Consider the following 13148-nt stretch of genomic DNA (forward strand, 5'->3'; position numbering starts at 1 on the left):
TGAGCTGGGCCCTGCTGGTATTGTGCACATCCCCCAACTAAACAAATGGTAATGTCGTATTGGCAGCTAGAAACCTGCTATGGTCACTGGTAAGCACTGTAGGTCGGGGATTCCCTGCCCCTTTCTTCCTCCCAAGAGCCAGTACACTACTGACTTTAGAATTTGGAGGAAGGGAAAGGTTGATGAGATAGGATTATCAACCATGGAAACAGGAAGGGTGGCAGTGATTTGAGCAAAGAAAAGAGGTAGTTATGAATCTGGAGAGGTACAAAGGGAAAGGCAACATGGAAAAACTGAGATTACCGTGGGGTGGGGCAGTAGGAGAAGTGTGAGCTTGTGTGGAATTTGAACCAGATGAATCTTGGCAACAAGAGAAGGCCTCAAAATCTAAGTCATTTAAAATTAAAAAAAAACCGGAGCATTAAAAAGGCAACTGTGTGCAGAATACATTGTTATAACCTGGAAAGATTGTGATGTAACGTGTAATGTAAATGACTCTGGTTAAGAGTGCTTGCTGCTCTTGCAGAGCACTGGGGGACTGCAGTTGGCCCCAGCACCTGTGTGGGGCAGCTTCCAGTTACCTGCAACTTCAGCTCCAAGGTCTCTGATGCCCTCTTCTGGATTCAGCAGACTCTTGCACGCACATGCACACGTGTACCTAGAATTAAAAATATTGTTTTAAAGATAATACTTATTTTTATTTTGTAGGCATTAGTGTTAGCCTGAATGTATGTCTGTGCACACATGCATGCAGTGCCCGTGGACGCCAGAAGAGAGTGTTAGGTCACCTGGGACTGGAGTTACAGATGGCTGTGAGCTGCCATGTGGGAGCTGAGAATTGAACCCAGGTCCTCTGAAAGAGCAGCCAGCGCCCTTAACACTGAGTCATCTCTCCAGCCTGTGTACACACACACACACACACACACACACACACACACACACATACAGTTGGGAGGGAGAGATAAAGGAAAACAGGAATGCCCTCTGAAGACTGTTAGTTAGTTGGGCAGAGTAGACACACTGCTGTGTTTTAGGTATTAGTAGTCGATAATATAGGTAATAATATTAGGTGTTTTAGGTATTAGTAGATTATAGGTGATAATGAGATCTCTCAGTTAAAAACCTGTGGACCACTTACGTATACTATCACACCATCTGCAGATAATGATATTTTGACTTCTTTTCCAATTTGTATCCCTTTGACCTCTTCTTGTTGTCTAATTGCTCTGGCTAGGACTTCAAGTACTATGCCTGATATAGCTGTCTCCTGAGAGGCTCTGCCAGAGTCCACAAATACAGAGGCGGATGTCGAAGCCAACCATTGAACTGAGAACGGGGTCTCCAATGGAAGAGTTAGAGAAAAGACTTGAAGTAGCTGACGGGGTTTGCAACCCCATAAGAAGAACACAGTATCAACCAACCAGACCCCCCAGAGCTCCCAGGGACTAAACCACCATTCCAAGAGAACACAGGGATGGACCTATGGCTCCATCCGCATGTGTAGCAGAGGATGGCCTTGTTGGGTATCAGTGGGAGGAGAAACCCTTGGTCCTGAGAAGGCTTGATGCCCTAGTGTAGAGGAATGCCAGAGCAGGGAGGTGGGAGGGAGTGGGTGGGTGGGGGAAGGAGCACCCTCATAGAAGATGGGGGATGGGATGGGATAGCATCTGGAGGGGAAACCAGGAAAGGGGATAACATTTTAAATGTATATATTAAAAAATCCAATAAAAGAAAAAAAATACCTGTGGACCTAAGATGAACAGTACAGAAGCCATTGTAATGAAGTTATTTATTATAGAATGGAGGAATCCTAATAGAGAGGCAGGAGCTCAGGATCAGAACACACCCAGATACCAAATTCTCAGCACAGAGGAGAGAGGGGTGTGGGGTGGGGATGGGGGGACTCTTTGGATAAGACAAAGACAGAAAGCAAGTGTCTCTGCTGAAGTGGTTTTTAAGGGGAACTATGCTAGGACAATTGGTAGGTCCTGATTGTCGCCAAAAAATGAATTTCGATTGCTGGACCTTGGTGTTTAGTCTCAGGAATGAGTCCGTGGAATAGACCTTAAGGGCTAGCTTTAAGAATGTAATCTAGGGGCTGGGGATTTAGCTCAGTGGTAGAGCGCTTACCTAGGAAGCGCAAGGCCCTGGGTTCGGTCCCCAGCTCCGAAAAAAAAAAAGAAAAAAAAAAAAAAAGAATGTAATCTAACAGTTTTGCGAGGGAGAGGGAAGGGGAAAGGGCAAAACCAATCTGTATTGTTGGGCCTGCTAAAGAGCCCTTCAGTCCTCCCACAATGGCACATAGTTAAAAGGGGGTGGGGGTGGGGTGTCCTGGCGCAGCTTAAGAACAGGAAGTAGAAAAGAGGATCAAAAGAGATAGGACTGGGGGTTGGGGATTTAGCTCAGTGGTAGAGCGGTTGCCTAGGAAGCGCAAGGCCCTGGGTTCGATCCCCAGCTCTGAAAAAAAAAAAAAAAGAACAAAAAAAAAAAAGGTAAAAGAGATAGGACTGGCAAGACGGCCCAGTGGGTAAAAGCATTTGCCACCAAGCCTAATGGCCTGAGTTTGACCCAGGACCCTCTCAGTGGAGGTGAGAACCAACTCCTGCAAGTTGACCTCTGGCTTAATGCCACGCCATATGCATGCATGCACTACACAAATAAATAAATGTAAAAATAGTAGGATATGGGTCATTTAGATTCGGGGAAAAGGAAAGTATGCTGGTTGGTTTTTGTCAAGTTGACAGAAACTAGAGAGTCACTTAGGAAGAGGAAACTTCAATTGCGAATTTGCCTCTGTCAGATTGGCCTGTGGTCACGTCTGTGGAGCATTTTCCTGATTAATGAAGCAATCCAGCATTTCACGGTTCCTGCCTCCACTCCTGCTTGAGTTCTTGCCCTGATGCCCTCAGTGTTAGGCATGTGAACCAAGTGTGTCCTTTCCTTCCAAGTTACTCTTGGTTAGTGTTTGTATCACAGCAGCAGAAAGCGTGGCGGGCAGAGGAGAATGGGAAAGATAGTGGAGGGAGGGATTGAGTAGAAGAAGGGTAAGACATAATCCAGACCACGAGGATGCGAAGAGCAGAGGAAACAGGCTAATGATGAGAACATAAAATGTACTGGTTCAGTAGATGAGGATCGGTGAGCACAGGCCTCCTAGGCATTCATTTGACCTATGAAAGGAAGATTAGTATTCTATAGGACCTGTTGAATGCTTTCTCCAAGATCGGGGACCCTCCCTCTTAGCGTGGCATGAGACAAGAGAGCTGACTGTATGCCAGCTGGACACGTGTAATTCTGTCCTTTAACCCTCCACTGTCAGGGTCTGGTTCTTAGAAGATGATCAGAAATATCATTAAAGATATTTATAGAGGACGTTACAGGTTCAGAAGGCTGAGAACACAGGAGTTCAAGACCAGCATGGGCAACAGTGATTCCCCATTTCAGAGACAGGCAGGCTGGCTGGCTGGCTGGCCGACTGCATGTGAGTAAATTCAGGTAAATCTGTGTTGGATGTTGTACACGTATCAGGTATTTCTGATATCCAGGAATAGTATTTATAGCTTTGCACCATAATAGGGACACAGTATCTGATTGTGGAAAATAGGTTGTGCATAAGAAGGTCTGGAAAGAAACACAGTGGGTTCTCCCTGGGAGCTGTGGGCACCACCTTCACTTCTACACGGTACCTTTATGTACCCTCTGGATTTTCTGTGGTGGACAAGCAGTGCCTTTATAGTTTAAAGGTAGTTTTGTGGTGTTTTGTTCTTAAAGTGGGCAGATGCTATTTGTCAGGAAGCAGACAGTGGAGAGTGAGGATCGAGGTGCAGAGAGCTAGACACAGAATGGCTCAGGAGGCTCTCGGATGGTAGGGGTCACTAGTTCAGAAATGGACTTGTGCTGGAAGGATGAGAAAACAGATGGAGTGGGGACTCTTGTAGTAAAGGCCTCGAGAGTTTCACACAGCCACTGTTGGGAGTGTGCAGGCTCTGGGGTCGGGGTGGACAACAAGGAATGACTCCATCTCCTTGTAGTTGAACCATGAGATTCTAGGAGCTTTTTAAAACCTTTATTAAAAACTGGCCAGATTCCAAAGATTTATTTATAAATTTGTATTTTTTTTTTTTTTTACTCTCAGAAAAATTTTCCCATAGAACTAATGTTACAAATGGTAATTAGGAGCTCAGCCAGCCTGCAAAAACTCAGTGTCAGTCTGTCCTCCGGTTCCCTCTATCCTGCTTCTCAGCACCTGGTTCTTCCCCAAGATCACAGCTCTCCTGTTTGCTGTGTCAACCACTCAGGGCTGCAGGGTATACATACTTCCAGAAGGAGGGTTCCACATCCATGTCTTCCCTCCCACTCCTCTGTCAGATCCTGCCCTCACCTCGGCCTGCCCTGCTTTCTGCCCTGAAGATGTGTTCCTAAAACACTTTTCTCTCTCTCTGCTCCAAACTGCTCTGCATTTTGGCAAACTTTGGGGATGAGAGGTTGTGGCAGATAAAAAGATTCTCAGCTGTAGGGGGGCACAGGAGCCACTACCCTGAGCCAGATTGACTTGGTCTAGTATTGTTACTCTGGTTTGGAAAGCCTGTAGAAGCTCTGATGCCCTTGGCATGGCCTGCCATTCAGTCCCCCATGTCAGGATCACATAAAGAAGCAGTGCAGACCTGTGTCTGCAGCCAGGAAGGACCCATCCCTTGTCAGAAGAGCTGCAGACGTGAATTCCCAAGCCATTGGGTCTGATTCTGAAAAAGCTCAGCACAAGGAAGTAGATCAAGTTCGTCTGTTTTGTTGTAGTGAGAGCTCGGGGCCCCTCAGATTTGCTTCTAATATGGAAACCAAATCAGTGGCTCTGTGGTAAGCAAGCTTTGTGGACCAGAATGCCAATCAGTACAAAGTGTAATCGCTGTAACTTACTCATTCTTTTAGGTCTACTGAGCACTTACAAAATTTAACATACAACTTCAATAAGTTAAGAAATACAGTATTGGGCTGGAGAGATGGCTCAGCGGTTAAGAGCACTGACTGCTCTTCCAGAGGTCCTGAGTTCAATTCCCAGCAACCACATGGTGGCTCACAACCATCTGTAAATAGATCTGATGCCCTCTTCTGTTATGTCTGAAGACAGCTACAGTGTAGTCATATACATTAAATAAATAATATTTAAAAAAGGAGAAATACAGTATTGATAAACTGGTCTGTAGGAACTTGGCCATCCCTGGAATACTGTATGTCTCCTTTTTCCTTTGGAGATTTAAAATTGGCGCGCGCGCACACACACACACACACACACACACACACACACACACACACAAAACCCCTTAGATTTGCCCTTTCCTGTCACAACTGTAAAAGCATTAGCAACACCCTCGTTTGGTTTTAAAGGGATTAAATAGGCATTTTGAGGGCTATCGTAAGAACCACCTAGTTAGTCACCTAGAGTTTTAAGCAGGACATGGGAGAAGACATCGTTGCCTCACAAAGAGCTTCTTCCAGCCAAGGTCATGGCAGCTCCTGCCCTGGGTCATGAGGGAAAAGAACGAGGTGGCTGGGTATTGCGGTAAAAATAAAGAGCAGAACCAGTTGTCAGGGCTGCACAGCGGGCTTTGGTCATCATTGTGGGACACTCAGGGAATTGTGGGAGAGAGGTGTGCATGGTTTCCCAAGGGCCGTGAGAAGATGCGCTGTAGGACTATGCACACAGCTTGTCTGCAAGTACTGACTGTTCGGGGCTGTGTGCTCTGCAGTTCACCAGGGCTCCAGCATCTGAAGTAATGGATTGAGCATTAATAAAGAGAAGCTAGCAGTAGAACCCTGCTGCTGCTTAATGGATTAGCTTTGTGAAGGCGTTTTGGACCCAGCCAGAGACAAAGGCGTTAAGCGTCAGCGTTGCACCTGTTGTCTAAGATTGACCAGCAAAACTGAGATGACTCAGGAGTTGAGAGCACTTGGTTGTGAGGAAGACTCAAGTGCCTATGTGTTATATGTGTGTGTATGCGAGAATGCGTGCGTGTGTGTGTGCATGTGTATATGTGTGTGCGTGTGTGTGTGCGTGCACATGCGTGTGTGTGCATGTGTATATGTGTGTGTGCACATGAGTGTGTGCGTGCGCGCACGTTTGGGTTTTTTTGTTATTGTTTTTCAAGGCAGGGTTTCCCTGTGTAGCCCTGGCTATTCTGGAATTTTCTTTGTAGACCAGGCTGGCCTTGAATTCAGAGCCACCTCTGCCTCCCAAGTGCTGGTGTGTGCATCAACCACCTGGATCCTAAAGAATATCTTTACTTTGGAATAATTTTACAGAAAACTTGTATAGATGGTGCACAATTCTGTTCGCCTCTCATTTGAATTTTCTGGAAGGAAAATATATCCCTTTTCCCCATTTACTTATTCATCCTATTAATTACATTAGCATGGACTAACGAGTTATAGCCAGTTGTCACATGTATTTTGTTTCTGGCCTGTTCTCTTAGATCAGTTCTTGTGTCTCTTTACATGTTCCTTTCCATTTGTTTGATCGTTTTGTTTTCAAGACAGGGTCTTAACATGTAACTCTGGCTGTCCTGAACTCACTACGTAGACCAGGCTAACCTTGAACATACAGAGATCAATCTGTCTTTGTCTCCCAAGTGCTGGGACTAAGGCATGCACCACCATATGTGGCTTCATTTGTTTGGCTGTTTTTGTTGTTTTGTGGGTTTTTTCTTTTTTTTTTTTTTTTAACAGTTCCTTACTTTTTGGAATAAACGATGTCCCTGGTCCTTCTTGTGTCCCTGTGCCTTGTAGATCTGCTGGAATCGGTAACACCTTAGGTAGCAAGGATTCCTTGTGCTAGAGGGTGGTATTTAGGAAGCAATCCGTGAGACTAGTGTGCCCCTCGCTACCTGAGGTGTTACTGATTCCAGCCTGTCAGGTGGTGAGAGGGAAGAAACATGTGCATGGACCCCTGATGTCCTGGTTGACGTTTAAATTTTTCCTCTTTATAATGCAGTTTTAACAAGTGCTGTGGCTTTTTAAAGTAAATGCTGTCAGACTTTACAGCCATCATTGACAGATCTTGACACCAAGAAGAGGAACACTGTCAGATAGCCTACATGTCCCTTTATGGACGCTGACTGAACTCTCATCTGTCTTCACTGATCACTAAAGATTAGTCACTTCCCAGGGTGCCCTGTGGTGAGTTATCTCTAAGAAGATCTTTAAGGAGCCTGAGATTCAAAACCAAAATTCTATTCATGTGTCATCCTGGACTGAAGGAGATTTTTATGGAAAAGAACTACCAGAAGCGAAGTTAGTACCTCAGCCAGCCTCACCTCCCACCTCTGTCCTGACCCTCTCCCCAACCGCCGCCCCCAGCCACCAGTTAGCAGCAATACTTGTGTGGCAGAGGTTTCCAAATTTCGAGTCCCTAGACAGGCTGCATCAGCTCTCTAGGACGTGTTAGAAACACCCATTCTCAGACCCACCCATTCCAACTGTGAGAAACTTGGGTAGTGAGGTCCAGTAGTCTCTGGCTCTGATAGACAGTTGAGAACCTCTACTCTTAGAAGAGACAGCAGCTTGGTCAGTTTGATCTAGTCAGAGCCTTGCAGGCAGCCATGGGGCTTCATTTGGATTTCCTGCTAGGACTCTGGGGACCGAGCGCTGACTGGTCAGCCAGGGACAGACAAGGCTTCAAGTGCAGCCACAGGGTTCAAGGACTGTTTTTCTTTTGCTTTCTGTGTTTGTAATTTTGATCCACAGAGAATGGAAAATTTCTGTCTTGGATATCTGGGGCAATGTGTTTTATCTCTTAGGGACCAAACAGGAAAGTTAATGAAACATGGCTTGTCTGTGCTCTCATTTTGTTATAAAATCAAAACCATGAGCTCATCAAGTAATTTGTGATTGCTTTCAGTAATAACATTTGAAAATTTTGTGTTTGCTCATCTGTTATATTTCTAAGGTATATAAATACCATGTGTATGTATGTTTTATTAATGTATGTATGGAATGACAGGAATGGTTGGGCAGTGTTTCTACGTAGATAAATATGTCTTCAAATCCCTAGGCCCATTTTTGTCCAGGGTACATCTCTGATCTCATATTCTCCCCCTACGTTTACTCCCTTCCACTTTCGGTGGCCTCTTTGTGCTTCCTAAACCTACAAATGACATCCTCAAAGAGATACTCCTGACTAACTGAAATCTCACACACACTCATTCAAATACAGGGACCCGTCATGTCCCAATGCCTCCCTTCATTTATATATTTTTCTCTTTGGCAGTGAGCTTCTGACGTGTGTGTGTGTGTGTGTGTGTGTGTGTGTGTGTGTGTGTTCACACTAGAATGTAAGTCATAATAGCACAGATTTTTACCTGCCCCTTATATTGCCTAAGTGTCCTGTACACACAGTAGATACTCAGTTCCTGTCTGCTGGGTGAACGAATAAAGACCTGCACATGCATTTATGGCCGATGGCCACTGAACACTGTAAACTAGTATTTTTGCTTTTATTATCACTGCTGAAACTGAACAAGTTACAGCCAATCTTCTGGTCTCTTTGGAAAGGGGCCACTAAGGAAATAAATTACTGCCTTTACCCCCTGCTTTCCATTTAGAGAGTAGAGTATCTACCAAGCTCCAGTTTACCCTGCTGCTGTCTACCTTTGGGGGGTGGGGTTGGGGAGGGAGGAATGGGACAGCATTATATGAGGTGTGTCCTTGTGGGTCACTTCAGATCAGTGGCTCCCTGGTTTAGCACAGCCCTAGAGGTGGATGTTGTAATGGGGGAACAACAGGGAATGTGTGCAGTGAAGCTGGGTCAGGTACTTAACGGTGGTTGAAATGGTCAGTTTTATGTCATATCTATTTCACCCCCATTTGTGGGGATGGGGTACTAGGTTCCCAAAGTGCAGTCTAGCCTGCTAGAAACGAACCTCACCCTGAGTATGATGGTTCATCCTGTCATCCCAGCAGTGGAGGGATTTCTGTAAGCTCAGAGCCAGCCTGGGATACATTGTGGTGGCCTGGATGAAAAGAGGGAGGGGGAAGAGAGGAAAAAGAAAAGAGACTTTAGAGGTCAGGAACTGTGTGGTGTGTTTCAAACAGGCCTGCAGCTGACCCTAACACTAAAGTCTGAGGAACTCAGCAGCTGTGCTTCTGTCTGTCCTGTAAAGAACTATTGAGAAGGCTCTCCTCACCCCCTAACAACCTTTGTCAGGACTTCTGGCCCCCTGGGGTACAGCTGAAAATTGCTCTAAAGATTACTTTTGAGGGATGTTGGGACATGAACCAAATGGTAGAGCCCGGCCTGAGTCGTCACATCTGCCAGACACTGCCACTTGTTTTTCTAATTCGCCCTCCAATCAGATGAGCCCTGGTGCTGTAATACTGCATTATCGCATTCAAAATGGGCAAGCAAGTGAGGGCAATTGCAGTTATCTTCTCTGACCCGTGACACCTGCTGCCCTTGGCTGAGGCGGTCACAGTGCTGTTGAGATCAAAAACCTAGAAGAGGAAAAGAGCAGTCATTAGGAGCAGTCCCTGTAGGTGGCTTTGCACAGAGGCCAGAGTCTCTTGGATTAGTAAGGACATCCCTTACTGTGTAAATGAAAGCTGTCAGGGTTTTATAAGGCCTCACAATCTGAGGAACTTTTGTTGAGAAGTCAATGAACTGTGGTAAGAACCCTGAGACTTAGCAACTCTAACTTGGTTTGCTTCACAGCACCTTGGAACACCAGCAGCCCCAATCTTAGTAATGGCAGGAGCTGGTGAAGGCAGAAGGATTCGAGCTCCCACCTGGACCCGGGAGATTTCTTATTGTTTGATCTGTGTAGCAGTTTATAGGAACCTTCCACTTCCTAAACTGTGCAGACAGCTTTGTCTCTGGGATGTTGATGAAAAACTGCCTGTGGCGCTTGTTCAGTGTGGTGCAGAGGTGGTAGGCAGGTAAACAAACACAAGCATTGAGAAGGAAAAGCTAGGGAGGTGTTCATTCTGACCTGACAGGCTCAGGCGCACTGCTGGGATGGAGTGCAGGAGAGAGTATGTGCATCAGGAGAGGCCGAGGGTGACTCCAAACCCTCACACTCCTCACTGGGGCTCTGTGTAAGTGGGAATTCAAAACTGAGGGGAATGGGAGCTGCCTGCCTGGAGTTTGAGACAGGTTTCATCCTCTCAGGACTGGCAGCAAAAATTCCCAGACTTATTGGTGGGAAACTTTGTGTAACTATCAGGTGACCTCTAAACTAAGCAGAAATTTCTGTGGCCAACCAAATGCATGACAATAGTAAAAGTAATTATAAGCCCAAAATTACATAAAGTAGATGAAATGGACACAGCTAGAAAAAACAAAAATTACTAGGGGGGGCCAAAATAATTGTTAAAAATCTGACCAAACACTTAAGGAGAATGAGAACTAGTCCTTTACAATTCTCAAGGCAGAGGGAAGGGCCGGAGATGTAGCTCAATGTAAAGTGTGGACCTAGTACAGTTAAGGATGTGGGTTGTGTCCCCAGTAAGGCAAAGAAAAAGGAAGGAAAGAAAAGACAAGACCTTTCAAGCAGGTCTTATTAGGTCTTACAGGTGATGACACACACCTGTAAACCCAATACTTGGAGGCTGAGGCAGAAGGGTTGACAGTTTGAGGCCAGCCTGGGCTACATAGTGAGATTCCCATTTCAAAACACTTCCTGATTCCTTTAATGAGGGTGTATTATCTGTTACCAAGCAAGGAAAAACATTTAAAAAAAAAAAAAAAAAACCTACAGCCTCTCATCCCTCATAAAGACAAATTCAGGAGTCCACAGAGACTGAGAGGTCAGTGTGAGTGAGGGGACCGAGGAGCAGACAGAGAGACTACTGTTAAAGCCTCTCCTACTCCTCACTGCTCCAGTCTCGAGGCTGAGATTCTCAGGCAGGCGCTCTATCCTCTAGCAGTGCCCACAGAGCTGTGAGCTGCTGTGCAAATGACAAGTCCTTGGCCTTCCCTTTCTGTTTCCATAGCATGGGGGGGGGGGGAGGACAGCTAGATCCATCACTTGCACCTTCCTGCTCAGTAGTACCTCCCAGAGTCTCCTTCTTTCCTCTGTCCCTGGACCAGGCTCTTCCACAATCCCCATTCTGAAGCTAGCCATCTCATGCCATGACCTTACATTTTGTGACTCCGTTTTCCCACTCCCATTAAAACTTTCTGGATGTATCTGCTTTTAATTATGTTTAGTCATTAATTGGTTAAATTATTCATATAGAAGGTAAAAATTTCTGCCTAAAATGTACTTAAAAGTATTTTATTTTAAGATTTATTATTATATATAAGTACACTGTAGCTGTCTTCAGACACACCACAAGAGGGCATCAAATCTCATTACAGATAGTTGTGAGCTATCTGTAGTGGTTGCTGGGATTTGAACTCAGGACCTCTGGAAGAACAGTCAGTGCTCTTAACTGCTGAACCATGTCTCTAGCCCAAAAGTATTATTTAATGAAGGTATCTATTTCTTTGCTGGCTAATTTTTTGTTAACACACAAACTAGAGTAATCTGGAAGGAGGAATCTCAATTGAGAAAATGCCTCCATAAGATCCGACTGTAGGCATTTTCCTAATTAGTAGCCGATGGAGGAGGGCCCAGTCCCCATTGTGGGTGGGGCCACCCTAGGCTGTTGGTCCTAGGTTCTGTAAGAAAGCAGGCTGAGCAAGCCTTCAGGAGCAAGCCAGTAAGCAGCACCCCTCCATGTCCTCTGCATCAGCTCCTGCTTCTAGGTTCCTACACTTTTGAGTTCCTGTCCTGCCTTCCTTTGACGGTGGACTACAATGTGGAAGCCAAATAAATCCTTTCTTCCCCAACTTGCTTTATGTATTTAGGTCATGGTGATTCATCATATCAATAGTATTCCTAAGACACTAGCTTTGTTCACCAAAAAGGTTTTAGAAGGGTGACAAACCATGAATGTCCCTACAAGGTCTCTAAAACCACTCCCCAGATCCTTTTGGAGAAATGTGTAATTTCAAGTTAGGGGTGGGAACATTCAAAGTGTGTCTGGAACATGTCAGAGAGGAAGGAAGCTGTCAGCAACCACTTATCTCATGTGGAAGGAACTGAGGAGCCAAAGGTCCCTCCAGATCAAAGAAGGGGACATTCGAGGACTTCCAGATAACGGAAGCTTTGCACGCTATGGTACTAGCACTGCTTTTAAACAGAAGGTCACCTGCAGAGATTTTAAGAGGGGTGTGTGTGTGTACATGTGCTTATCTGTGCGAGCATTTATCCCACAATCCTATTGACCCAATACCTAAGGACCAAATGTTGTGGAAAAGGGTGATGAATCAGCAAAAAGCAGTTACCTCTGTGAGCACACAAAGGAAGGGCGGCTGGGGAACTTTTAACCTGGGGTAACCTGGGCGGGTCGATTCAGTATCACTAAATGACCAAATCAACATACAGGTCTTGGAGTGGGGAAGGAAAGAGGCTTGGTGTTTTTTTTGACAAAGTCTCCATTTAGCAATTCAACTCATTATATAGCAGAGGATGACGGGAACTCCAGGTTCCTCAGCCTCTGCCTCCCAAGTGCTGGGGTTATAGATAGGTGCCGCCATGCCTCATGACACCCAGGTCTCCAGGTGGTGTGATAGGAAGCACAAGCTGGCTAAGAACTCCAGCTTGACTCTTCGCTGCCTCAACTGCCTGACTGAAGAAGCAGGAGTAACGCTGCTGTGCTGTGGGCAGTACCTGCATCGACTTTACTGATGAAATGCTGTGCTGCCAGTCTCTAGGCTCTTAATTGGCATAGCATCTTACAGATGGTTCCTACATGTGTGTAGCCTGTGTGCTTTACATACATTGGTTTCTAAACAAGCTAACTGTATTTTCTAAGAATTTGTGTCTGTTTTCTTCGCTTGTTTCTTCGAGGTGCAGTAGCCCAGGCTCACCTTGAGCTCACTGTGTGACCCCAGCTGGCCTTAAGTTTGAAATCCTCATGCCTCAGTCTTCAAGTGCTGTGTCCTGTGTCGCCACAGCCAACTTTTATAAGTTACTTTGTGGTTCGTGTATATAATGAAAACTTGCAGACTTGCCCTTTCTTCTGGGGGTGAAGGGTAGTGTAAACAGGGTCTTGCTATACAGCTGGCCTGAAACTCGGTGTAGCCCAGTCTAGCCTCAGACTCCTGATACTCC

General features: G+C 45.6%; 1 protein-coding gene across 1 annotated transcript in view; it reads left to right on the forward strand.

The window, feature by feature from the left end:
* The window catches only part of Fam162a (family with sequence similarity 162, member A), a 29262-nt gene that overhangs the window by 3473 nt on the left and 12641 nt on the right, over window positions 1-13148 (forward strand).

This window comes from Rattus norvegicus, chromosome 11 (assembly GCF_021556685.1).
Source record: "Rattus norvegicus strain SHRSP/BbbUtx chromosome 11, alternate assembly SHRSP_T2T, whole genome shotgun sequence".
Lineage (NCBI taxonomy): Eukaryota > Metazoa > Chordata > Mammalia > Rodentia > Muridae > Rattus > Rattus norvegicus.